This window comes from Dama dama, chromosome 13 (assembly GCF_033118175.1).
Source record: "Dama dama isolate Ldn47 chromosome 13, ASM3311817v1, whole genome shotgun sequence".
NCBI classification, from domain to species: domain Eukaryota; kingdom Metazoa; phylum Chordata; class Mammalia; order Artiodactyla; family Cervidae; genus Dama; species Dama dama.
This window is the reverse complement of record NC_083693.1, coordinates 25,334,839-25,362,541: the sequence shown is the minus strand read 5'-3', so window position 1 is coordinate 25,362,541 and position 27,703 is coordinate 25,334,839. Positions and strand designations below refer to the sequence as shown.

The following is a 27,703-nucleotide window of genomic DNA, read 5'->3' as shown; positions in this document are numbered from 1 at the left end:
AGAAAATTGGCAGGAGGCTAAAACTACAAATGTGATCTGTGTCATTTCTTTAATGGACCAGTTATTTTGATGCCTCTTTTTCCCCTTGGAAGGCACCTTAACACACACTTGGCTAACTTCTTATCTCTGGCCAAGAATGCTCTTGGCTATCAGAACTTTCGTCAGAGCTAGGCCTAGTGGAGACATAAATCTATTACATGTGTAGGCTGTAAGTGCTCAGTCGCGTCTGACTCTTCTGACCCCACGGACTGGAGCTCGCCAGGCTTCTCTGTCTGTAGGATTCTCCAGGCAAAAATACTGGAGTGGGTTGCCATTTGCTTCTCCAGGGGGTTTTCCCAACCCAGGGATAGAACCCGAGTCTCCCTTGTCTCCTGCATTGGCAGCTGGAATCTTTACCACTGCACCACGTGGGAAGCTGAAATCTATGATATGCTGAGCACTTACTAGGTACCAGGCCCACTGCACGTGTTCTCTCATCTGTTTACAATAACCCTGCAAAATAGGTTCTAGAATCTTCCTTTCACCAATAAGAACCATCACTCAGAAAGCCTGAGCACTTTGTCTCTAGTTCTCAGCAACTCTTGAGAGGAGAGCTGGATTTCAAGCCCTTTGCTCTACACCATAAGGCTTCTCTCCCACAATGCCTTGTGTGTCCCCCTGTCCTCTTTTGAAGCCTGGAATCTCTTCTGTTCAATCTAAATGGCTTTCTGCCCTTGGGGTCTCCTTCCCAGGGTCCACCAGTCACAATCCCACCCCTCACCCAAATCTTTTGTGCAATCTCCTTCCCTCCGCCAGAAACTTCCTTGGGCTTCCCCGTCTGTGTGAAGTCTGCTTCCTGGGAATTCTCCCCACCATGCGTGGCTCTTACAACGCATCCTTTTCTGTACTTTACCAGGGCTTTTTGTTTCCTTAAGTGACATAGCTGAATGACCCATTTTCAGTGGGAGGGAGGAACGATAGGACATTTTTTTGTGCACTTAATTTTGTTATAGGAGTTTGTTTCTTTTGATTCCTCAAATAACTCTATGAGGGCTTTTTAACCCGCCACTTTACAGATGAAGAATTTGGATACACAGACACCTAAAGTGGTGCAAACCCAGGAAGCAAGAAGGAGAAATTAAAATCCGCCCCCCCCCGGCCCCCCACCCGTCCGAGCCTAGCTCATTGCTCAGGCATCCAGCAAATGTTTGTGGAGTGAATTAATGAACGGATGAATGAATGAATGCCTGCCGGTCAGCTTACAAAAGGAACTCGGTGAGAAATGACACCGGGAGGGGATCTGAAGTACCCTGAAAAATACATATTCCAAGTACAGATGGGGTTCAGTGCTGAAGAAAATCTCAAACACTGAGGCAAGCTCAGAATAAAAGAGAAACGTTTGTTTAACACTTTAATGACTAAAAGTATGTCTTCGAAGAGCAGGCAGAGAAGAGGTATTCGCAGTCCACAAAGCTCGCACCTTAGGAGAGCCCCGGAACACTCGTCCGGTTTTGTTCACCAACTTCGGCCGGCCGCGGGGGCGGGCCGTCGCCTGCCCCTTTAAGAATCTGGTCGAAGTCCTTTTCCTCCGCCTGCCCCGCCCCCTCGCGGAGCCGGCGCGGCCCGGCGCCCACCCCTTTCTCTCCCGGAGAGCTTAGCTACGGGCTCGACTGCCCGTCCGTCACAGAGGCGCCGCCTCTGATTGGCTGCAGGTCGGGAGGCGGGGCGGGAAGGCCGGAGAAACTAGTTTGTTGGCGGCGCCGGGGCTGAACCGCAAAGCGGCGGCGCGCTCCGCGGCGTTCGCGAACCGGGGGAGGGGAGCGGCAGCATCGAGGGCTGAGGGACCTCGCGCGCGCGCGCGGCCAGGGGGGCGGCCTCTGAGCGCGGCGGGCAGAGCAGCCCCGAGCGGTAAGTACCGGGACCGGCCTGGAGACGAGAGTCGGTCTAGCAGCACTCGCGGCCCCGGCGTTGGCACTTGTCACCACCCACCCCGCCCCGCGGCCGGGACCTGGGGCGTCGGGTCCTGCGCGCCCCGCCGTGTGAGCAACCCCTGGGCAGAGCGAGCCTCGCGGGCCCGCCTGCCCGGGGAGCAGCGCCCCGGGGCTCGAGCCCCCGGAATCCCCTCGTGCACCACGGGGTCTCGGGGCTGGGGTCGGGGGCTGGAGTCGGGGACAATGGTGGGGAGTGGAGGTCTGGCGAGAAGCACCCCTCCCAGCTCCGCTCCTCCGGCCTCGTGCGTGCCTGGGGACCCAGCGAGGGTATTTGTTTGAAAGCTCCGAGCGACGGAATGAATTGTTTTGCAAATAGGATGTTGCGCGCGGGGGCTGCAACTCTTTTTTTCCCCCCTGGGAGTACTTGATTCATTGAGTCCGCAGACTCTCTTTTTAAAAAATTACTATCGATCCTGCAAAGAGGAGGCTGCCTGTCTTTGAGGATGTGAGCGGTCCGGGCTCTGCGAGGTAGTCCCCGCGCACTTGACGCCGAGGGGCCAGATGGCTGCCTCCCTCGTGCAGAGAGAGGGCCGAGGGGCTTCCCCACTGGAAAGATCGTCCACGCGAGCCGGGCCCCGCTTGCGTCCCACCTGACGGGGCCCCTCGTCCTGTGCTGGAGCTTGGAGCCGCCGAGGAGTGGGCACCCGCCCGAAGTCCCGCGCCCCGGGGTGGCCGCCACCCTAGCGGGTGCAGAGCGAACCTCCTTTGGCCCGGCTGTCCGGTTCACCCCATTCTGCCCTGGCTCCGGGACCCCGCTGCACCTGGGCACGCCCTCACTCCTTTTCCCCCTTGTGGTTGCTTGAGGGATCTTCGAGTTGGGAGGCCGTACCCCTCAGGGGCACCGTACACTTCTGCTCTGGTGTTTCAAAGCTGCCCCCGCCAAATTGATTTCCGCTGTCTTTGAGCAGAGGAATCTTTATAGAGACCTTAACAAAGGGGTTGGGGTGGGGACCCGCCCGGGACCCCCGCAGGTTTAGTGCAGCGGCTGTTGGTCCTGCTGGGTTGCTTTGGGGCTGGGTCAAGGCTCCCTGAGCTTTGGCCCTCCTTGGTGACTCAGGGCGGAGAAGGCCAGGTGTCTGGGCCTTTTGGTTTCACTCTGGCGGCATGCTGGAGGGAGGGAAGTTGCCAGTGGCCCTGGGAGAGGAGGCGGGAACCCCAGCGGCTTGTCATGGGCCAGACCCTGGTGACTGTGACTTGGGGTCAAGCCTTTTCGCACCCAGGGCCTCAGTCGCCCCATTCACAGGTGGGTCTGATGCTCCTTGAGCCCAGGTGCTGTTCTGATTGCTCCCCGGTGTTGCTAAAGGCTTGCATTTGAGGACTGGGAGGAGCAGGACCCAAGGCCCACCCCACCCAGGGGGCAGGTTTGTTATTCTTCTTAACATGGGGGACTGAATCCCTAAGACCTGCCTTTGAGAATGACGAGTCTGTCTTCTTACAGGCCGGGCAGCTGTCTCCGCCTTGAGTCATTCCCTTTGTCAGGAAGTGACTCCGCGGAGGTTGTTAAAAGGAAGGTAGTTAATGGTAGAGACCTTGGTCCTGGGGCTGCAACCGGTTTTATGTTTGTGGTGCCCAGAGAGGAGCTGGGGGCGAGTTGCACCCTCCCCCTCGGAGGCGGTTTCTTCAGCCTGATGCCCCTTAATAGCATCTTGCACCTGCGGGCGCTCCGTGTGGGAGAGGAGAGCAGGAAGAGAGACCACATTACCCGGGCCTCGGACTTCCTGGGCTGCAGGGAAAGAAGGCTTGGCTGTTTCCATCTCTCACTGTCATGGGCTAGGGGAGTCAGAGGGAGTGTCCTTCAGCGGGTGGTGTGTTCATTCGTGCGTTAATTGATGTATCGGTTCATGGTTTGAAGGGGCTTGATTGGGCTCACGCCTTCTGGGAGCCCCCCTGGACCAGGATGTGCTGCCATGTGGGGTTAGGAGGTGCCCACGGTACCCCCAGTGACAGAGACAGCGAGGGGATCGAAGAGGGGCACAGGAGGGGAGCACGGGTGGCAAAGGCTTCCTGGAGAGAGGATGCTCTGATAGAGTAAAGATGAGAAAGGCACGCCCGGGGCTACCGCCTCCCCCACCCATTCATGCTTCTCCCTGAGGCCGCTTCATTGCCAGCCTCCAGGCTGGTGCCGGTTGAGGGCAGAGAGCAGGAGGTGGCAGGCAATGAAACGTTCACCTGGGACTGTGGTGGTCTGGCCCAGGAGTCCCCCAGGAAGAAGGGGGGAGGCGCTCCTGGATGCAGCCTCTCTGCTCAGGGAATCCTGGGAGGTCCCACCCCATGAACCCCCAAGACCAGCCTGTCCCCTAAGCCTTCAGTCACTCTGGACCGGCCAGCTCTCAGTATGGGTGTGGCCCGTGAAAGGAGGGGGCCAGCAGGTCTGGCGCGAGAAAACAGGGTGACCAGACACAAATGAATTGGCTGATTGAGATGCTGGTTTTCATCTAATGTGGTAAATTTCATAATTGAATTGCCTTAGGCAGCCCAGGCGGTTGAAGCATTTTCCCAGCCAGAAAACACTTAGCTTTCCCAGACATCTGGGGGGCGGGGGGGTGGCAATGGGGAGAGTGTGTGTGTCCGCAGCTTTTTACACCCCCTCCCAGCAGGCCTTTCCGTTAGGAACCTGGGTCTGTCCGCACTGATGGAGTCAGTCCCGCCTGCCCAGCAGATTCCAGTCCTTCTCCTGGATCCCCTGGCCCCTGAGCCACACTCCTCCCACCCCAATCAGAAGGCAGCTGAAGCTGATGCCTGTCACCTTCAGGTGCTCACCTTGCCATCCAGACTCTGGGTCCCTCAGCCATTCATTAGGAGCAGGGAAAGGGGGTGTGTAGGGCTGGAGGTCAGAGAGGGACTTGGGGCTGGGAGGGCTCCCTGTTACGAAGTCTCTGCAGCACCAGGTTGGGGAGGAGGGAGACGAGCAGGGGCTCTTTGAACCAGACTTGGGTTCACATGAGGCTTCTGTGTCTGTGTCAGCCTTCTCCTGGGGCCCCGACCACCTGCACCCACCCTGCCCCCTCCCTTTAGTGCCAGGAGACTCTGTTCTTTCTTACTGGTAAACCTTTCCTTCCCAGCCCTCTCACTACCCTTTTGGATGAAAAATGGTAGGCGCGTGTGGCTCATCAACCTGTTTTTAGAAGTGACAGCTCTGTGGTCTCAGAAACCCAGTTAAGCTGGGAAATTTCACTGCATTTTCTGCAAATACGCAACCATCTCCCAAGCCCTTCCTTTCCCCACAATCGTCTCCTGTACCCCTGGGCTGGACAGAGTTTAGAAGAGGGTCTCTGGGCCCACCTTGTTTCAGTGTGACCGAGGCCAAGTTCAGGGCCACCTCTTCACTGGCCATCTCGCGGTTGGAACCCTCGCACCTGGAAGGTGTTGGCAGATAGAGCCCTGATGGTGGGGTCCTGGGGGTCCTGCCCCATCTCTGCCTGGCTATGTGACTTCCCATAGTTCTGCTTACCTCTCTGGGCCTTGATTTGCTCTTCTGCAAATTGGGTGGATGCTCTCCTGTACAGTGCTTCTATTAAATGTCTTGCTGTTAAATCTCAAGAAAGATTTTTGGTCTCATGTCGTTTTATAAGGCATGAGTTATTTGCATAGCTCTCCTGGGCAGGAGCGGGGAGGGGCAGCCGGTAAAGTGGAGGGAGCTGAATTAGAAGGCAGGAGCCTGGCATCCTGGTTCCCAGCTCTGCCTCTGACGACGGGTGCTGGGCCTTTGGGCAAGTCACCTTCCTTCTCTCGGCCCTCAAATTTTCCACCTGTAGAGTGAAAGGGGGGTAGTAGGCAAGCGCCCCACTTCCTTTTCTTTCTGAGTGAGTGAAAACTGAGTCAGACTTTCCCAGTAACTCCAGAGGGACAGGGCTGTCCCCTGCCTCTGGCCCCTTGGAGTTTGGGGCCCCGGGGTGAAGGGCAGCAGTTGTGGGAGCACTGAAGTTTCTCCCTCCACTCTGGAACAGATGGAGTGAGACCTCGCCTGGGAGGAATGCCCAGGGGACACCTCGCAAAAGAAAGAGGGACAGAGAGCTTCCAGGAGCAAGTGGGATCACCAGTGAGTCCAGGGCCACAGAGGAGGACGCCAGGCTCCCCGCACTTTGCCAAGGAGGTGCCTGCAAGACCAGTCTGATGGCTCCGCGTGTGAGGAGGCGGGCGGCGGGGGCCGAGCAGGGCCGTGGGAGAACTGTCAGACGCCGCCAGAAGGAGGCCCGCACTGGCTACGGCGTGGCTCCCCACCCACTTCTGTCTGCCGGGAAGGCACCTCCTGTCGGGAAGGCGACTATCGGCCGCCCCTCAGAGTAGGATGCAAGGGATCCTGAAAGCCTGGCTGGTTTTCTGCCTACTCCTTGAAGGAGAGACTGACCACAGATCAGCGTAGGCTCACCAGAATTGATCTAGTTAAGATAAGGAAGGCTCAGCTCCTTCAAACTCCAGGACAAGCTGCCTGCCAGGTTTGCAGTTGGCCAGGTCAGATCCGTCTGCTTCGTCTGGGCTGGGGTGAGGGCCGAGAGACGGGGGAGCTTTTTTTCTTGAAAGTCATGGGGATCGCATCCTCCATCCAGTGTTCAAGTCCTGCTGTGTCCCAGCGGGGCTTGCGAGATCCCGGGCAAACGAGATCCCCGTAACCCATGAGTGAGCGCCTGTGTTGTTCGCAGCTTTGGAAATCAGAGGAAGCAAGAGGTACAGCTCCATTCAGGCCGCGAACATGTATTTACCATCTTCTGAATGGCTCACCCTGGACTAAAAACTGGGAAGGGAAAGTCAGGTTCAAAGAGGGTTGTGCTTGGAATTCCGCTCAGCCTCTGGCTTGGGAGACGGACAGCTAGCCGGGTGGTTATGGCTCAGAGCTAGGCTGTGAGTGACGTGACCGGAGCCACAGGACGCGTGAGGAAATGGACTGTCATTGGTGTCCTGATTCTTTGTGTGGCCAATGAATTTTTAAAATTTTGTTTATTTTTGGCTGTGCTGGGCTTTCTCTAGTTACAGAGAGCGGGGACGACTCTCTAGTTGCGGTGCTCAGCTTGTTGCTGTGGTAGCTTCTCTTCTGCAGGGCATGGGCTCTCGGTGCGCGGGCTCGGTAGTTGGGACTCTCAGGCTCAGTTGCTCCATGGCATGTGGGATCTTCCCCGACCAGGGATCAAACCTGTGTCCCCTTCATTAGCAGGCCGATTCTTAACCACCAGGGAAGTCCCCGATGAGTGTTTTTTTGCATGCTGTTTTCTGCCAGGCTCTGCAGCGCAGCAGAGAACAAGGCAAGGTCCTCACCATCCTGGAGCCCCCATTCAACTGGAGGAGGCAGACAACATAGATAAATAAATAGAGCTGAGGTTGGGCTGCAGGAGGTGGGTGGGGTGGGGTGGCAGCGTGAGGAAAAGGATCGAGGTGGGGCATCCGCTTAGACTAGGGAGCCTAAAGAAAGCTCCTCTAGGCTGATGACGTTGAGCTGAGACCTCCAGGACAGCAAGACGCAGCCGTGGGAGGATCTGAAGGAGAGGGTGTCAAACAAGTGCACAGGCTGTGAACCCTGTGTGCTGGAGAGGGGTTTGAGATGAGACCCAGAGATAAGCTGCTCTTCTGATTTGTACAAAGGCCAAGAAAACATGTTCCTTTTAAGATGTTTTATTATCCTTAATGTCAATCATACATTGGTGGATTCCTTTATCAACAAACAGTATTAGAAGAAGTAGAACCCGCTATGAAAGCAGCCTGGTCCTTGGTATCTGTCTGCAGTTTGGGGCATACCCTTCTCGTCCCCCTTTTCATATTATGTAATTTGGATCACACTCAGTATTCCAGTGGCTATCACTTAGTGTGTGGTGGATCTTGTTCCCTTTTCACAGCTGCGTAATATTCCACAGCATGGCCAAACCACTATCTTTTTTTTTCTTTTAGTCTCCTAACAGGAGACTTTTGGATTGTGTCTGATTTTTTTTCTTTTTCCTTTTATCCTCCCTACAGTCCATGAATTCACATACATCTTGATCATGTATCTTTCTGGTCTTTAAATTTTCATTGTCAAAACTAAGATGCCTTTTGCAAAGACTAATAAGCCAGTTTACTCTCCTACTGATGTTGTCTGGGAGCCCACCTCTCCACCCATACTTGCTATTATCTACATTTTCCCTTTTAGCTAATGTGACTGGTAAAAATGATCTCATATTCCTTTAAAAAAAAAAAGTGATCCAGTTTATTCAGGCTTCCAGTTTTTATTGTAATCCATCATTGTTTTTTCCAGAAAATCAAGGTTTAGCAAGTGCTGGCTCTGCCTCTCACTGGTCTCCTGACCACGGCTGGGGACTCAGCCTTCACCCTGCGTGCTCATCTGTAAAATGAGGCCCTTTTAATCCCTGCCCCCTGCCAGGCTGCTCCGTGTCGCGCATGGGGAAACATTCCGGAAAGTTCATTTTATGCTGAAAAGCTCTGCAGACATCATGGGTTTTACTAGTGAAAGGCGACTATGTGGAGCCTGGAACATTTGAACGGATGTGAGTGTTTCTAAGCAGCTAGTGTGTCCAGGGGAGGGGCCGGGGTGGCTTTAGGTGGGACGTACACCTTGCATCCCTGAGATGGAGGGGCCTCATCCAGCCCAGAAGGGTAGAGAAGATTCTGAAGCTGGTCCAGGGAAGGCTCAGAAAAGGGCATTGATCACCACAGACTGATCCCTCCTTTATCTTCTGTTCAGTCGCTAAGTCGTGCCCGACTCTTTGCAAGATCCCATGGACTGCAGCATGCCAGGCTTCCCTCTCCTTCACTGTCTCCCTGAGTTTGCTCAAACTCATGTCCATCGAGTCGGTGATGCCATCCAACCATCTCATCCTCTGTCATCCCCTTCTTCTCCTGCCTTCAATCTTTCCCGGCATCAGAGTCTTTTCCAGTGAGTCAGCTCTTTGCATCAGGTTGGCCAAAGTATTGGAGCTTCAGCTTAACCATCAGTCCTTCCAGTGAATATTCAGGATTGATTTCCTTGAGGATTGACAGGTTTGATCTCCTTGCAATCCAAGGGACTCTCAAGAGTCTTCTCCAACACCACAGTTCGAAAGCATCAGTTCTTGGCGCTCAGCAAGAACTCTCACATCCGCACATGACTACTGGAAAAATCATAGCTTTGACTACGGACCTTTGTTGGCAAAGTGACATCTCTGCTTTTTAATATGCTGTCTATATTTGTCATAGCTTTTCTTCCAAGGAGGAAGGATCTTTTAATTTCGTGGCTGCCATCACCATCTGCAGTGATTTTGGAGCCCAAGAAAATAAAGTCTGCTACTGTTTCCAGAGGCCAAAGGCTGGGGCTCCCAGAGCTTCGTGGAGTGCCGTGTTTATTACTTTGGGGCTCCTTGTCTGTTGCCCTGTAATGGGAGGATTTAAGCAAAAGATTGACCCAAGAGCTTTTGTACTTGATGTGGAGACAGGCGGGAAAACAGTGGGGCCTGATGAAGGAAAGATGGGACCTGGGGCCTCTGGCCCCATAGTGGGGAGGCCGGGGTGCTGGTGGACCGGTGTCCCTGGAGAAATTCATCTTCACTGGGATTCAGGAGCCTGGGGACGTACAGCCAGGCTCTCCTGTCCTTCCCCAAGTGGGCTGTGACATGGCGAGCCCCTGTCTTGGGGAGCAGGCAGCATCCAGGCTTGGCTACAGTTCCCCTGCAGCTGCCTGGGACCTCAGGCCTGGTGAAGGCGTCAGCCTGACCTGGTTGGTACGGCTGCAGGGCCACGGACAGGAAGGTGAAGCGGGGAGGGCCACGGACAGGAAGGTGAAGCGGGGAGGGTGACAGCATGTGAACAAGGGGACAGTGGCACTCCCAAAGTGCTCCGGTCAGGAGGTATCCTGCCTTTTTAGCTCTGCAGCCAGTGAGCAGGTGGAGAGGAGGCGGGGACCATAGCTGCAGACATGTGTGTGCATGTATTTGTTGTTGCTCAGTCACCAAGTCATGCCGTCTCTTCTGCGACCCCATGGACTGTAGCCGGCTGGATCCTCTGTCCGTGGGATTTCCCAGGCAGGAGTAAGGGAGTGGGTTGCCATTTCCTCTTCCAGGGGATCTCCCAGGCCCAGGGATCAAACCTGCGTCTCTTGAATTGGCAGGCAGGTTCTTTACCTCTGAGCCACCAGGGGAGACCTTTTTGCAGTTACTGGGGTTGGGTTTTTCATGGAGGGAGTGGGGGGAGCATCTCACACAGGAGCTGGCCGGGGGGGGGGGGGGGGGGGGGCAGTCAGTGGGGGCAGGGCAAGGCAGGGTTTTCTGGCTAGGTGCCCCCCTCACTGCATGCCCAGCCCAGCTCAGAGGGGCTTTGTGCAGTCAGAGTCAGATCGAGTCCCCAGGTTCAGTTTCAGGCAGCAGGATGGACTGGCCTGTCCATGTCGCAGGAAGTTGCAGCTACTATTTTTACCACTCCAACTAGGACTTTTTACAGGAAGGTACAATTACAATACAAGCAAAATGTCAGGGTTTGGCTGGTCAGCTGAGCCCTGGGAGGCTGCCACAGCCCCAGGCCGAGACCACAGCACGGTCTGTGCATGTGTAAAGTGAGACTCATTTGCCCGTGGACACATGCCTACCCTGGGTGCTGGGTGACTTCCTCTGAACTGCCTGCAGTGTCTGGAGTTTTTCCTCCAGGCCAGAAAGAGGCCTTTGCTGGGATTTGCCCAGATTGGTGCCCCTGATTGGGGCACCTTGACCTCATGATGGTCACACAGTGGTGAAGCCAGCCTGGACCATTCTGTTCCTGACTGCCCGGGAAGTTGAAATCTTATCAAGTGAAGCTATTGAGAACCTGCTGTGTGATAGCCACACTGCTGAGTGCTTGGGGTAGAGGTGGGTTAGACAGACCCTGCTCTCGAGCATCGCCTGTGTAGCAGTAAGGACGCAGCAAGTGTCAGTGGTACCTGAAGTGTTTGGACAAGCACCTGATTTTTTTTTTATCTTAATATTTATTTATTTGTCTGTACCAGGTCTTAGTTGTGGCCACATGGGATCTTCAGTCTTTGTTGTGGCATGCAGGACATTTAGTTGCAGCAGGAGAAATCTTAGTTGCAGCATGTGGGATCTAGTTCCTTGACCAGGGATCACACCCATGCCCCCTAGATTGGGAGCTCAGAGTCTTAGCCACTGGACCAGCAGGGAAGTCCCCACCTGATGTTTTTAAGCGTCATGGCTAGGGGACAGGCAGGGCTTCTGTTGGCTTCTGTTGCTGCCTGACAGATGAGCACTGACTTAGTGGCTTAGACAGCGCCTGTTAGCTCACAGTTCTCTGGGCCAGGAGCTTGGGCTGACTCAACTGAATTCTCCACCTAGGCCGTCACAAGGCCAAGATCAAGTGCCAGCGGGACTGGGCTTTTGTCCTGCGGCCTTGGGTGGGGGGTGGGGGAGGTTCTGCTTCCAGGCTCTTTCAGGTTGTTGGGAGAATCAGGTTCCTGGCAGCTGTGGGACTGAGGTCCCTCTGCTGCCTGGCTGTCAGTAGGTGGGCTCCTTAACTCCGTGCCAAATAGCCCTCCACCCCACCCCACCTCCAGGCCAGCAGCGGACCCTCAGGTCCTTCCCCGCTTCAGATCTCGTATGTCCACTTCTGCAGTCAGCTGGAGAAGACTCTGCTTTAGAGGACTCATGCAATTAAGGCAGGCACACCCAGAGCATCTCTCTATTTTAAGGACTCCTGATTAGTTAGTGACATTAGTTATGTCTGCAACTCACTTTGCCATGTAGGTAACATGGTCACAGGGGTGGAGATCAAGAGAGTCATCTTTGAATTTTTCTGCTAAGGGCTCATGTCAACAGGGGATATGATAGCAACAGTATTAGTAAGCTCTGTTCTCTTGACTGGAGTGAATTTTGTGTGTCTCACTGTGCTCTTTACATGGGCTGCCTCTTATTTATTTGGCTACGATGGGTCTTAGTTGTGGTATGTGGTCTTTCCCTGTGGCATGTGGGATCTTAGTTCGCCAAGCAGGGATCAAGCCCTCATCCTCTGCTTTGGAGGGCAGACTGTCAACCACTGGACCACCAGGGAAGACCCTGGACTGTCTCATTTAATTTTCAGAATAGTTGTTGATATAGGAACAGTTATTTCCACCCACCCCCTCCCCATTTTCCAGATGGAAATGCTGAGGCTCAGAGAATGTAAGTACCTTGGGCCAGTCATACGGGTAGAAACAGCAGTGCTAAGGATTCGAAATCAGGGCCTTAGCACCTCACCACCCCATCAGGGTGCTTGCGGCCAGCATCTCCACTTTGAGTCCTGTGATTGGCAGAACACCCTTTAGAACACAGATGAAGGTTGCTCTTTTCCAGCCAACGTTTGAAACAGGTGTGAAACATGCCAATCACACTTCAGGTTAACACAGCAGATGCTGAGGGCCACTCACGTGGATATTTTTGAGCCTTATTGAAGTGGATATTTGTGGTTCATCTACTTCCCTGCTCAGCAATATTATCAAGTATCTGATGTATTCCAGGCAGCAAAGAAGACACAGAATACTGTCCCATGGACTGTAGCCCACCAGGCTCCTCTGTCCGTGGGATTTCCCTGGCAAGAATACTGGAGTCGGTTGCCATTTCCTTCTCCAGGCGATCTTCCTGAACCAGGGATTGAACCTGGGTCTCCCACATTGGCAGATGGATTCTTTACTGCTGAGCCACTGGGGAAGCCCTGATCGCAGGAGGCAAGACAAAAAAAATGTTCTCTTAGTTCTCTGCTGTGTTCCTGGTGCATAGCTCAGGGCCCAGCAGCTTGCAGGTGCTCAGAAATTACTTGTCAATTTTTTGAGTATCTGTTGGGTGGGTTAAAAAGTTTGTCTGGGATTTTCTGAAGAATGGAACGGAAAAACCAGGGTGAACTTTTTTGCCGACCTAATGCTGTGTCCAAGGTCCTGTACACACCAGACAAATGTCAAGTCCAGGAGGCTTTCAGAGAGAGGGAGTGGGGCTTGAGCAGGAGAACAGGGGAGGAGAGAGCTTGAAAGTCCAGCATATGCCCCAGTGGGTGGTGGGGGGCGAGGGGCTGGGGAACAGAGTGAACGAGGCTTGGACGTCAGAGCCTCCTTGAAGGCTTTTGAGCAGGTGGTCCAGAACCAAGTGTCTGGCACCGCAGTGCCAGGAGAGGGGGAGCCCAGCCTGCAGTGGTCAGGTCCTCCCCTTGTTTCTGGAAGAACTAGCGACACCAGGGACCCGGGAAGGAGGATTTAATGAAACTTGGTGGGACCACACGATATGCTAAAAATGTATCTATGAATGAGTTGCAGTTTCTGGGCACCCATGTATTTGGCTATAAATACACATTACATGTGTAATTTCAAGAGACCAAGAATTATCAGCTGCGAAGCCCAAGGGCAGCAGCCCACGCCCAGCCCCTGTAGTTTGCTGTCTCAGGCCCTGCCCTCTGCAAACCGCCAAGGACTGTTATTTGGGGGGAAATGAGGGGTCCTGTGGCGAGAAGACAGCGTCTGGTGATGGAGGGCGGAGCAGAGGGGCCTGGGCACCCCGAGGGGAGGCGGCAAGTGGGGATCAGAGGGCGGCCCCTGTATGCCATGTGCCCGCTCGCCGGGGAGGGGCTCTCACAAGACCCTCCGAGCAGCTGATTGCCCTGTCACCACCCATCACTTTCCACAGCAGTTTCTTTTTCTGAGTTCTTATTTTAAAAACATGGTTCATGTGGAGGGTGAGGGGGTTCTGCTTCTCACAGCGTGGTGCTAGAAAGTCCCTGGGATTCTTTTGGGGTCCACAGCATCAAAGCTGTTTTCATAGTAACACCCAGATATTATTTGCCTTTTTCACCCATTCTCTCCAAGTGCAAAACCCCATGAACCAGTGTTTTCCAAGTAACCATTGCACAAAGCTATCAAGTCACGCATGGGTAAATGAGCCAGAGTGCAAGACAGACCGGAAGATGGGGAGGTCAGAGTACGCCTGTTCGCCACAGGGCTCAGGTCCCACGCTGCAGCTGATCTTTAAGAAACTGCTGTTCAGGCTGCCTGGCTCAGTGGTGAAGAATCCGCTTGCCAGTGCGGCAGATACGGGTTCGATCTCTGGTCTGGGAAGATCCCACAGGCCACAGAGCAAGTACTGCTCGACAAGTCTTAGCGTTTTTTGTCAAAGAGGAATATCCACAATAATCCGAAGAGGCTCTTAAAATCTCCCTTTACCAACTCCCTATCTGGGTGAGGCTGTATTTTCTTCTAGTCTTCAATGAAAATATTTTACAATGTTTACAGGTATGGGATTCACAGATACATGCTACTATATATAAAATAAGCAATGAGTATTTACTGAATAGCACTGGGAACTACTTTCAGTATCTTGTAATAATCTGTGATAAAAAATAATCTAAAAATATATATATATATGTAAGTCATTTTGAACACCTGAAATTAATACCATGTTGTAAATCAACTGTATTTCAGTTAAGAAAAAAAACAACACTTAACAATAAATTGAATGCAGAAGCAGATAGAGAATCTGGCTGTTAATCAATAAAAAAACTTTTTTGAAACTAGATTTATGAAAAACAACTTATTTATGCTAACATATAACAAGTTTATTATTTTCAGTTAACTAGTAAACATTTCAACTTTGTCTCAGTTTTAATTTTGTATGTGATAAATATCAATAGATTGAACCATGTAACAGAAGCCCCTGAAGGCCCTCAGTCACTTTGAAATTGTGAAAAGACCCTGAGACCAAACCATTTGAGAACAGCTGTGCAGGGCAAAGCCCCTGTGAGCTGGGGCCTGGATATGAGCCCAGCACCCATCTCTGTTCATCTCTTTTCCCCTTCAGTCCCTCAGGGCTCCTGCGAGGTCGGTGTGATTCTCTTCACACCCATTTTACAGACGTGGAAGCTGAGGCAGTGAATGTCTGAATACCTGGCATAAGCTTTGCAGTACAGAGGTGGCCTTGCTGGCAGCACCGGCCAGCAGGGAGGTCCCAGACCAAAGTCCCTGCTCCCCAGACAGGGAGGAAGGCAGACGCCCAAGAGAGAGCCTGTTAACACAGGCCAGGTCTGTCCTCATGTTACTTTCAGATGTATCACGCGCTCTTCAGGGTGGCACGGGGCCTGGCCAACTGCGAGCACACTTCCTCACCCTGCCTCCTCTCCAGAGGCCCAGGAAGGAGGGCTCAGGTTTGCCAAGTGGCAGCAAGGCACTTGAGAAATCAAGTGCTCTTCATTAAGAACAGCGTCTCCTGGTCAGGCGCACACAGCCTTGGCAGCCAGGAAGGTTCTTCTTTCTCAACGGCCCATGAGGTGCCATTTGAGCAGGGACTGTGTGTGGGGTTTTTTGGTGGGTTTTTTGGTTGGTTGGTTTTTTCCCAAGTTTTAATAATCAGGAATAAAGCTGCTGTAATAATTTGTATACAGGTTTTTGAGTGAACATGGTTTCATTTCTCTTGGAAAAATACAGAGAAGATGATGCTGCTAGTTACTGAACAGTGATTATGTACAGCAGTTTCCTGGCGGCTCAGATGATAGAGAATCTGCCTGCTATGTGGGAGACCCGGGTTCGATCACTGGGGTGGGAACATCCCCTGGAGAAGGGAATGGCTACCTACTCCAGTATTCTTGCCTGGAGAATTCCAGAGACAGAGGCGGGCTGCAGTCCATGGGGTCACAAAGAGTCGGACCCGACTGAGCAACTAACACTTCCACTTTCCATGAATATTGTATAAATGTATTATTAAATGGACTTTCAGTGTAGCACAGAAAAAAAAAAACACAGTAATGATGTTTTGGAAGCTCACTTTCCAGTTCTTTAAGCCTGCTAACTTCTCAAGGCTAAAATCTCACATTAAAACCTTGGTCCTTTCTTCGCTGGAAAAGGTATTAGGTTGGCCCAAAAGTTCATTAGGGTTTTTCTTTTTTTCTTTCTTTTTTATTTTTTAATTGGAGGATAATTGCTTTACAACGTTGTGTTGGTTTCTGCCATACAACAACCCGAATGAGTCACAATTTTATTTGTATATATATATATATATATGTCCCCTTCCTCTTGCCTCCCTTGCCTCTCTCCCATTACACCCCTCTGGGTCATCACAGTGTGCCAGACTGGGCGTCCTGTGTGAGCAGGGACCCTGGAACAAAACAGCTTTGAGTACTGAGGACGTGTGCACATTTCTTACCTTCTATGGGCCTCAGTTTTCCCATCTGTGTAATGGGGACAATGATGGCCTTGAAGAGGTGCCATGAGAATACAGTGAAAGAAGGCTTGTACAAGGCTTGGCGAAACACTCGCTCAAAGCAGGGTTTAAAAAAAAAAAAAAAGGTGACCCTGTGTCTGGCATAGCATCTGGCAGGGTCTTGGGGTTGTGAGGTGAAGACAGTCTCCTCACCCTGCTCACCAGCAGTGCCTACTGTCCACTGGCTTTCTTGCTCAGCCTACTGAGACAGTCTGTGCATCTCCAGCAGGTGTGTGTGTACTACGGGTCTGTGTGTGTGACTAGGTAGTTGGTTTTTAACAGATGTAAGAGACAGCCTCCTATTCACAGCACTTCTCGTTTTAGCAGAGAAAGCCAGTTGCTTATTGTGTGTGTGCGTATATATATATATATATATATATATAGTTCTGTAGTACTCCACTGTATGAATGAACCACTGTTTCTTTAACTGGACCTCTCACTCATGAACATTGAGGCATTTGCAATCTTTTGCTTGTAGCCAAAAGGCAACAGAGGGTAGGATTCCTGGGTGTGGAGAGGCTGGGGCAGAGGGCACGTCTTCTGTCCTTTTGAAAGATCTTGCCAAAGCGCTGTCTAGCCACACGCCCCTGCCCTCCGCCCTCCCCATGGGAGGGGACAGACAGAGCTGTGTCCTGGGCTTCAACACTTGAGGCACCTTCCCATTCTGGTCCGACACTGCCAGCCTGGACTAGAAGAAGCTTCTGGACACTGGGAGAAAGCAGCTCATGACCAGTAAGTGGCTGGTGCTTGACTGTTTTTTTTTTTCCCCTCTTCTGTCCTTTTCTGCATGTCCATTTTCCTCCCAGGCTGTCACTCCAGGTGGCTTGCTGAAAGTGATATCTAGGCCAGAGTGCTCTTAATGGCTCCATCTGTGGGCCGCTGCAGATCTTTCAGGGGGCCAGACAGGAAGAGAGACAGCCTCCCTCCCCGTCTCCAGCCCCCGCACCACCTCTGTTTGCCAAGGGCCCAGCTAATCCTGCTGGCGGAGGAGGAACCCAGGACCAGGAGGCGATGTTTGCTTTGCACGGAGGCTGTTCTCTGCCCCCTGCTTTGTTTCTCCGCTCTGTCTCGCTCTGGATAACTGAAAGGAAACAAGCGATTTCAACAGATGGGAGAACCGGAGCACCGAGCTCTTTGTCCCCTCTGAGAGCCGGGATGTCCGTTTCATTGGCCCTGCTCCTGTCTGCAGCAGCAGCTGGGCTTGCAGACTTGCAGACCCCCAGTCTCGGGGCCAGAGCTGGGGAGCAGCAGGACACAGCAGTGGAGCCCAGGTGGCAGCGTCTCTCTGCCCCACTGAATTTGGAGGCATCTGAGCCACCGCTCTCTAAGCTGAAAGAAGCCTCTTTGTTGCCAGGTTGCTTTCATGAAGCAGGGTAAACAGAGCTGCTAGGACAATCTGACATCAAACGTCTAATAATTCTCCAAAGATTTTTATCTCAAAGCGAAAGTTGCTCAGTCATGTCCGACTCTTTGTGACCCCATGGACTATACAGTCCATGGAATTCTCCAGGCCAGGATACTGGAGTGGGTAGCCTTTCCCTTCTCCAGGGGATCTTCCCAACCCAGGGATCAAACCCAGGTCTCCCGCATTGCAGGTGGATTCTTTACCAGCTGAGCCACCACGGAGGCCCAAGAAGGCTAGAGTGGGTAGCTTACCCCTTCTCCCGGGGATCTTCCTGACCCAGGAATCCAACCGGGGTCTCCTGCATCGCAGGAGGATTCTTTACTGACTGAACTATCAGGGAAGCCCTCAAGAGAGTAGAGTAATTCACAATTCACTGCAAGCAAAGGCAGTGGGGGAGGGGGCTTCCCTGGTTTCTCAGACATAAAGAAGCTGCCCGCAGTGCAGGAAACTCGGGTTCCATCCCTGGGTCGGGAAGATCCCCTGGAGAAGGGAATGGCTACCCACTCCAGTATTCTTTCCTGGGAAGTCCTATGGACAGCGGAACCTGGTGAGCTACAGTCCATGGAGTTGGAAAAGAGCCGGATGTGACTGAGTGAGGAAGCACACCTCAGCACAGAGATGCTGTTTGTTGGATACAAATTCAAAACTACGGATGAATGAGTTAGGAAGTCAGGGCGGTTCTGTGCTGCACAGACATTAAAAATTACAGCCAGCGATCCCAGAGAGACTGAGCAGGTTCATCCCAGTGTTTGTAGGCAGGAGGCCCAGCCAGTCTGTGTTCAGTGATGAATGGAACATGCCGACTCTGTGAATGGGTAAAAACAATGTGAAATCGTGTTCCGTAACTGCAACAATGTAAAATGTTTGGGAATAAAGGCTGAAAATAAGAAGCCAAAGTGAAAATAGTTACTCTCTTCAGTATTTCTCAACCTTTCTTAACTTCCCTACCACAAACCTTTTTGGACCTTTTATTCCTAATTGCATTCAACCCTGTGCTTCCCCCGCATAAATTTTAACACCAGGTATACTATAAGGATATACTTAACCTTCCCTGGTGGCTTAGATGATAAAGAATCTGTCTGCCATGCCGGAGAGTTTGATCCCTGGGTCAGGAAGATCCCCTGGAGGAGGGCATGCAGTATTCTTGCCTGCAGTATTCTTGCACTGCAGTATTCTTGCCTGGAGAATCCCATGGACAGAGGAGCCTGTTGGGCTGCAGCCCACGGGGTCACAAAGAATCGGACATGACCTAGAGACTCACACTGTGTGTCTGCGTTTGGTGTGTGTCTGTGCTTTGCACCTAGAACAGATAAGAGTTTTTTCTGTCCTCCAGGAGCCAGTGGTTGCCTCCTTAGGACAGTGTTCCTGCCCACCACCTCCTGATAGCCTCACCCCCATGAGAATGTCTGTGTTGGGGCCGTGATTCCTGGGGATCTTCATCTTTTGTATTTTGCCTTCTCTTTTGTGTTGTCTTTTCAATAATAATGACTGAACTCTGGGGTGTGCCTGTTGGCCTGTCTCACTTGGTTCGTGGAGCTCACACCCAGTGGAGGGGGTCTTGGGCAGAAAAAGGGGCACTGGCCATCCGTGGCTGCATTTGCTGGGCTGGACGTGTGGCCCTGGCAGTCATTTCAGGGAGTCATTCCACATCTCCTTGCCCAGTGTCCCAGCCTGGAAAAAGCACTCAGCACAGAGCCTGGTACGTAGTCGGTGCTCATCACTACGGTTTGTTAGTAGTACTGTTGCCATCCCCATTCATCTCTGAGCTGCTGTTTTCTTATTTGTAAATTACAGAACCGAGAGGCTGTATGGTAGGATCCCACCTCTGATGCTCTTCTAGGTGAGTGAAGCCTCGTGACTGTGCCTGCTAAGTCATTTGGGTCGTGTCTGACTCTTTGCAACCCCATGGGCTGTAGCCCACCGGGCTCCTCTGTCCATGGGATTCTTCAGGCAAGAATACTGGAGTGGGTTGCTATTTCCTCCTCCAGGGCATTTTCCCAACCTTGGAATCAAACCCATGTCTCTTGAGTCTCCTGTATTGGCAGGTGGGTTCTTTTACCACTTAGCGCCACCTGGGAAGCCTAGTTTTGGCCAGTGAGATGGGGGCAGAAGTGATGTGTGTCCTTCTAAGCCAAGCACCAGTGCCACACTTGCCGGATCTTTCTCTCTTCCCAGTGGCTGTGACTGGTGCTGTGGTGTCATTTGGGTCGCCGGGAGTGACGGTGATGGGAAGAGCACTTCTCCCCTCACCCCAACCACCAGCTAACCCGCAGAGCACATCGCATGAGCAAGGAATGTCTCTGCCCCCAGCGCCACTGAGGCTCGGGGTGCTGGTTGTCGCAGCACAGCCCAGCCCATCTTGATTAAAACCGAGTCATCACCTTGTCAGGCTTGGCTATGAGGATGAAATCTTCCATGTAAGATGCCCAGTGCAGTGTGGGTACATGGCAGTCAGGCGCTCTGTCTGGCTCCCTTCCCGATTAAATTCCCCGCTGATTCTTTGCAACAGGTGTTGCTTCATCTTTCAGCAGCCTTTCACAGGCCTTGACCCCTTACCTCCTGTCCTCTGCCTCTTCTGGGAAGAAAGCCTGTTGCCCGGGAAATGCCAGGGCAGCGTGCCACCCAGACCCTTCCTCGGGGCAGCCCGCCCACCCCGGTGGAGCTGGTGTCCATCCACACAGCGTGTATCAACTCAGAATAATAGCCCTGATGACCAGAGGCCACCGTCCACCTGGGACCTGGCTTATATCAATCAAGAGAGCTCGGTGGCTGCATTTCAGGTGTGCTTAACAATCGTGTGCATGAAGTGAAAAGGCCAGAGAAGGCCCTGAGGCGCCTGCCTGCCCCTCTGGGTCCTCTGGGACCCCGTTTCCCTTCCTGACTTTGGGTGTGGGCAGACAGGGTCACTGCCCGCCCAGGAGTATGTGTGAGTGTGTGCGCGTGCGCGTGTGTGAAACCCTTTTGCGGTGGCGCTGCTGCTCAGATCTCAGGACCGCAGGTAGGTGCCTGGCTGCCCCACAGGGTGCCTCTTTGGAGGGTTTGCAAGGGCTGGGCTTCGGCCCCATGGGGGTGACCTCAGGGGCGGCCTCCGTGTTCTAGAACCGCCCCCACGGCCAGCCCAGTGTCCCACAGAAGGGCCGGGGCTTGCGATGAGGCCAGATTGGGTGAGCCCGCGGGCTGGGGCAGGGCGCAGCAGCCCCCAGCAGATGCTATATAACCACACGAGACCAGGAGATGTGCCTTACACAGTTCTGGGACTTTCCTGCAGGTTTGAAACCTTTCACAATCCCAAGCTGAAAAACGAGATCAAAATAAACGCACAGTGGAAAATATCAACAGTTTTAAAACTGTTGCAGTTTTAAAACAGGCCAATAGATGAATAGATGTATAGTTTTGTTTTTTTTTTTTTTGGTTCTGTTTTTTCAAAGAAAGGGCCATTGAAAAGTAGAAGCATCTAGGGAAAGGCCCCGTTGGCAATTCGCTTGTATCTAGAGTGATCTGTGGCTCTGCTTCCGTTATATTGGTCATACTGATTTTACTTTCAATTAGCAGGTCTGCCTGCTCATGAGGGGCTTAGTTTGTTTTCCACTTGAAACTTGAGCCCAGGGGCTCCCCGAGGTGCGTGCGTCCTCCAGGCGTGGGCAGAGCAGGAACTTGGGCTGCACCATCATGGGGCGTCCTCTCAGAACCCCCCTCCCAGGACCCTGGCTGCAGCATGCAACTCTGCATGGGTGTGTCATCTGATAGCTTTGGAATCCCTCCTTATCACAGTTCTAAAAGTAACCCAGACCCAGCAGGCTTGAAGAAAACCTTCAGTGTTTTTCCTGACTACAAAAATACTGCATATTCATTAAGGAAAAAAAAAAATCAACTTAAAAATGAACAGAGTGGACAGTGAAAAAGCCCTTTATTCAAAAGTGAGGGTTGCAGTTGCAGCACGGCTGGGGGGAGTGTCTTCTCGGATTATTCCATGGCAGTGGTAATGGCAGCAATAATAAAACAGCTGACTGGGTGAGGAAGAGAGGGCCCAGCCATCCCGATGCTTACCATCGACTTGTCTCATAATTCTCCCGACAAACCTACGAGGCCGCAGCTGCTTTCATCATCACTTTTGTGGCTGAGAAAAATAGGCGCAGAGAGGTGAAGTCACTTTCCCAGGGTCACGCAGGAAGGGCTGGGCTGTCTCCAGGGGCCCTGTTCCTGTGTGCAGATCCGGCTGCAGAGAGCGTGCTGCCCCTCTGCTCTCCGGGCTAGAGTCCGCTTCTTAGGGGACGTCCAAGGCGAATTCTTCACGCGCACATCTGGCTCCAGGGCTCAGGAGTCCCTGGCCCCGTGTGATGGTGTCCCTGCCTGTCCCTGGCCTTGTTCTTCCCTGCAGGGTGGCGGTTTCCGCCCGACCTCTGCCCCTGCCGCTTCTCCACCCGAAGCCTCCCTTCCCTGCTAGCATATCCTGGCTCCGCGCATCACTCAAGTTTCAGGCCACACGTCCCTTCAAAGGGGCCTGAAAGAACCTGCCGTGGCCTTGTTGCCTGGTGGCCCACCGCCTTCTTATTTTTTTCATAGAACTTATGAAAGAGAAGTGAAAGTGTCCAGTGGTTTCCTCACTGCGGACGGGTCTTGTCTGCCCCCTTCCCTCCTGCCTGCCCCAGCGTGCAGCCCTGCTGGGGCAGGAACCTGTCTCCCCGCCTGGCACGTGGGAGTTGTTCAGAAAGTTTGTGGTGGATGAGCGGGTCAGGACCACATTACCTGCAACCCCTCAGCTGGGCCCTGGGCTTTTCCAGCTCCCTCTGGCCTGGAAGGATGGACTTGATACCCTCATTCAGAAAATCGCTGACTCCTGGCTGGGGGTGGGAGGCGGGGAGGGGTGAGTGATACAGGACAGAGCTGGACCTCCCAAAGAGTGACCCCCACAATGCAGCTCAGGTCTCCTCGGGTGCCTTTTTCTCTGAGAATGGCACTGGAATCTTTGGAGAGCTTGGCAAGGTTTCTTCTGAATGTTTTGCCCCTTGGCTTGTTTCCTTGTTTATTTGAGTAACTTTCCAAGGGACATGGAAGGGGTGAGCTGGAACCCATGTTATTTGGTGCCTCATTTTTGGAGGAGGGGGCAGTTTTAAAACATTTATCTTTGTATATTTTTTATTTTATTGGAGTATACTTGATTTATAATGTCAGTTTCAGGGGTTCAGCAGGATGATGCAGTTAGACATACACATATATTCATTCTTTTTTGTTGTGTGAGGTGATGTCTCATTGTAGTTTTGATTTGCGTTTGTCTAATAACAACAAGCTATGCTGAGCATCTTTCCATGTGCTTGTTGGCCATCTGTATGTCTTTTTTGGAGAAATGTCTGTTTAGAGCCTCTGCTCATTTTTTGATTGAGTTGTTTGTTTTTTGGATGCAGAGCAGCAGGAGCTGTTTGTATATTTTGGAGATTAATTCCTTGTTGGTCACATTGTTTGCAAGCATTTTCTCCTGTTCTGTGGGTTGTCTTTTCATTTTGTTTATGGTTTCCTTTGCAGTGCAGAAGCTTTTAAGTTTAATTAGATCCCACTTGTTTACTTTTGTCCTTATTTTCATTAGGAGGTGGACCCAAAAAGATACTGCTGTGATTTATGTCAAAGAGTGTTCTGCCTATGTTATCCTCTAAGTTTTATAATGTCTGGCCTTACATTTAGGTCTTTGATCCATTTTGAGTTTATTTTTGTGTATGGCATTAAATAATGTTCTGATTTCATTCTTTTACATATAGCTGTCCAGTTTTCCCAGCATCACTTGAAGAGACTGTCTTTTCTCCATTGTTCTTTCTGCCTCCTTGGTCATAGATTAACTGAGCACCGGTACAGGGGTTTATTTTTGAGCTTTCTATCCTGTTCCATTGATCTATTTGGTTTTTGTGCCAGTACCATACTGTTTTGATGACCATAGCTTTGCAGTATAGTCTGAGGTCAGGGAGTCTTGATTCCTTCAACTCTGTTTTTCTCTCTTAGGAATGGTTTGGCTGTTCAGGGTCCTTTGTGTCTCCATACAAACTTAAGAAAATTTTTTGTTCTAGTTCTGTGAAAAATACTCTTGGTAATTTGCTAGGGATTGTATTGAGTCTGTAGATTGCCTTTGGTAGTACAGTCATTTTAATTATTGACTCTTCCAATCCGATCTCTGTGTCATTTTGATTTCTTTCATCAGTGTCTTAGTTTTCAGTCTACAGGTCTCTTGTCTCTTTGTGTAGGTTTATTCCTTAGTATTTTATTCTTTCTGATATAGTGGTTAATGGGATTGTTTCCTTAATTTCTCTTTTTGATCTTTTGTTGCTAGTATATAGAAATGCAACAGATTTCTTTGTGTTAATTCTGTATCCTGCAATTTTATCAGATTCACTGATGAGCTTTAGTGGTTTTCTGGTAGCATCTTAAGGATCTTCTGTGTATCGTAGTATCATGTCATCTGCAAACAATGGCAGTTTTACTTCCTTTCCAGTTTGGATTCCTTTTATTTCTTTTTGTTTCTCTGATTGGTGTGGCTAGGACTTCCAAAACCACACTGAATAAAAGTGGTGAGAGTGGACATCCTTGACTTGTTCCTGATCTTAGAGGGAATGCATTCAGGTTTTCACCATCAAGAATGATGTTAGATGTGGGTTTGTCATATATGGCCTTTATTATGTTGAGGTATATTTCCTTTGTGACCACTTTCTGCGGAGTCTTTACCATACATGGGTGTTGAATTTTGTTGAAACCTTTCCCTGCATCTATTGAGATGATCATATGGCTTTTAGTCTTTGGTTTGTTAATGTGATGTATAACATTGAAGAGTGTGGTGACATTTGTTAATGTGGCATATAATATTGAAGAATCCTTGTATCCCTGGGATAAATCCCATTAGATTGTGATGTATGATCCTTTTAATGTATTGTTGGATTCAGTTTGCTAGTATTTTGTTGAGTATTTTTGTGTCTATGTTCACCGTCCATGGAATTCTCTAGGCAGGAATACTGGAGTGGGTAGCCATTCCCTTCTCCAGGGGATCTTCCCGACCCAGGGATCAAACCCAGGTCTCCTGCATTGCAGGTGATGTGTTACCATCTGAGTCATCAGGGAAGCCCCTCATCAGTGATACTGGCCTGTAATTTTCTTTTGGTGGGGGTGGGGGATAATGGTGATGTCTTTGTCTGCTTTTGGTATCAGGGTGATGGTGGCTTTGTGAAATGAGCTTGGGATGTGTTCCTTCCTCTGCAGTATTTTGAACAAGTGTCAGAAGGGCAGGTGTTAACTCTTCTCTAAATACTTGATAGAATTGCCTGTGAAACCACCTGGTCCTGGACTTCTGTTTGATGGAAGTTTTTAAATCATGGTTTCAATATTAGTACTTGTAATTGGCCTATTCATATTTTCTATTTCTTCCTGGTTCAGTCTTAGAAGTTTTTATCTTTCTAAGAATTTATCCATTTCTTCTAGGTTGTCCATTTTACTGGCATATAGGTGTAGTAGTCTCTCATGATCTTCCATATTTCTGTGGTGTCCGTTTAAGTTCTCCTTTTTCATTTCTGCTTTTATTGATTTGAGCCCTTTGCCTTGTTTTCTTGATGAGTTTGGCTAAAATTTATCAATTTTGTTTACATTTTCAAAGAACCAGGTTTTAGTTTTATTGATATTTTTCTATTATCTGTTTCATTTATTTCTGTTCTTTATCATTTCTGGGCCTTTGGGCTAAGATCTAATGTATTTCTGCTCTGATCTTTATGATTTCTTTTTTTCTAACTTTGGGTCTGTTTGTTCTTTCTCTGGTAGCTTTGGGTATATGGATTTTTTTGTTCTTTCTCTAGTTGCTTTGGGTATAAGGGTAAGTTATTTGAGATTTTTCTTGTTTCCTCAGGTAAGACTTTACTACTATAAACTTCCCTCATAGAACTGCTTTTGCTGCATCCCAAAGGTTTTGCATTATCATATTTATGTTTTCATTTGTCTCAAGGTACCTTTTGATTTCCTCTTTGACTTCTGTGATCCACCGAGGGTTAACATATCGTTAAGCCTCCAGGTTTTGTGTTTTTTATAGTTTTTTGCCTCTGTAATTGATTTCTAATCTCACAGCATTGTGGTTGGGAAAGATGAATGATGATATGATTTTGATTTTCTTAAGTTTACCAAGGCTTGATTTGTGACCTAAGATGTGACTCTGTGTTGGAGAATGTGTGATGTGCAGTTGAGAAGAGAGTGTGTTCTGCTGCTTTTTGGATGCAGTGTTCTATAAATACCAGTTCAGTCCATCTGGTCTACTGTGTCATTTAAGGCCTATGTTTCCTTATTGATTTTCTGTCTAAGTGTTCTGTCCAGAGAAGTCCCTCACTATTATTGTGTTACTGGCAAGTTCTCCTTTGTGGCTGTTAGTGTTTGCCTTATGTATTGGGGTGCTCCTATGTTAGGTGCACAGATATTTACAGTTGTTACATCTTTTTGAATTGATCCCTTCATCATTATGTAGTGACCCTCCTTGTCTCTTGTAGTCTATTTTGTCTGATACGAGTATTGCTGCTCCAGATTTCGATTTCCATTTGCATGGAGTACCTTTTCTCATCTCCTCACTTTATATTTGTCCCTAGATCTGAAGTATGTCCCTTGTAGACAGCACATATACAGGTCTTGTTTTTATATCCATTCAGCCAGTCGATGTCTTTTGGTTAGAGCCTTTAATCTATTTACATGTAAGCTAATTATCGATATGTATGTTCTTATTGCCATTTTAATTGTTTTATTTTTGTAGATCTTATTCTCTTTTTTTGTAATCTTTTGATTTGATGTCTGTCTTTATTGTATTTGGATTGCCTTTTCTTTATTGCTTGTGTATTTGCTGTAGATTCTTGGTTTGTGGTTCCTGGGAGGTTTTGATATTGCAGGTTTGATATTTATGTGCCGGTTTGTTTTAAGTTGCCGACCTCTTTTTTACCCAATGCATCTCCAGTATCCTGCATTTGTAGTCTCATCTACTCACTGTTGCTGGCTTTGATATTATATTTAATGTGTAGTTGTTGAATTTATTTGCCTTTACTTTGGGTTTGCCTTTACTGATGAGCTTTCCCATTTGTAATTTTCTTGATTCTATTGTCATTGTGGCCTTTTCTTTTCCACTTAGAGAAGTTCCTTTAGGATTTGTTTTAAGGCTAGTTTGGTGGTGCTGAATTCTCTTAGCTTTTGCTTGTCTGTAAACCTTTTGATCTCTCCATCTAATCTGAATGATGAACCTTGGTGGATAGAGTATTTTTGGTTGTAGATTTTTTTTTTTTTTTCCTTTCCTCACTTTAAATATATTGTGCTGCTCCCTTCTGGCTTGCAGAGTTTCTTCTGAAAAACCAACTGTTACCTTGTGGGGATTCCCTTATATGTTACTTGTTGCTTTTCTCTTGGGCTTTCAGTGATTTTTCCTCGTCTTTAATTTTTTTCAGTGTGATTAATCTATGTCTCATCCTCTTCCTCCTTGGGTTTGTTTTGTATGAGACTCTGTGCTTCTTGGATTTGAGTGTTTCCTTTCTTGTGCTGGGGAAGTTTTCAGCTATTATGTCTTCAAATATTTTCTCAGGTCTGTTCGTTCCCTTTTGGGACCCCTAAAATGCCATTGTTGGTGTGTTTAATGTTGTTCCAGAGGTCTCTGAGACTGTCCTCATTTCTTTTCATCCTTTTTTCTTTATTCTGTTACACTGCAGTGATTTCCAACACTCTCCTTCAGCTCAATTATTTGTTCTTCTGCCTGTTTTTCTGCTATTAATTCTTCCTAGTGTATTTTTTTTTTAAGTTTAAAACAATTTTTAATTTTAATTTTTTTTGGCACAGCGTAGTATTACAGAGGTACATTTTGTGTCCTTTCTTTTTGCTTTTAATCTTTAAAGATTTTTTATTTATTGTTATTTTTATACAATTTTAAAGGTTACTTTCCATTTACAGCTGGTCCTGGGGCCTGTTCAGGCTTCCTGGTGGGCAGGACTGGTGTGTGCCCACTGGCATGTGGAGCTGGGTCCTGTCCCGGTGGTGGGCAGAGCTGCGTCCAGTGGTGTGTTTAGAGGTGATGGAGCTCAGTACTGCTTTAGGCGGGCTGTCGACGTGTGGGGCTGTGTTCATATGCTCCTGTTGGGCCTGAGGCGTTCCAGCACCGGCTCCTGTAGGTTACTGGGTAAGGCCAGGTCTTGATGCCAAAA

General features: G+C 50.0%; 1 protein-coding gene across 6 annotated transcripts in view; it reads left to right on the top strand.

Moving 5' to 3' along the window:
* The first annotated feature begins 1,763 nt into the window (after positions 1-1,763).
* The window catches only part of KLHL25 (kelch like family member 25), a 51,981-nt gene continuing 26,041 nt past the window's right edge, over positions 1,764-27,703 (top strand). For 2 of the 6 annotated variants that reach the window (XM_061158649.1, XM_061158646.1), the window contains exons 1-2: positions 1,764-1,887; positions 19,317-19,362. The gene's annotated coding sequence lies outside the window, so the exon portion shown is untranslated. Of the gene's footprint in view, positions 1,888-3,105; positions 3,214-19,316; positions 19,363-20,159; positions 20,303-27,703 lie in introns of those variants that run through there. The other 4 variants (XM_061158647.1, XM_061158650.1, XM_061158652.1 and 1 more) reach the window with 4 other exon arrangements.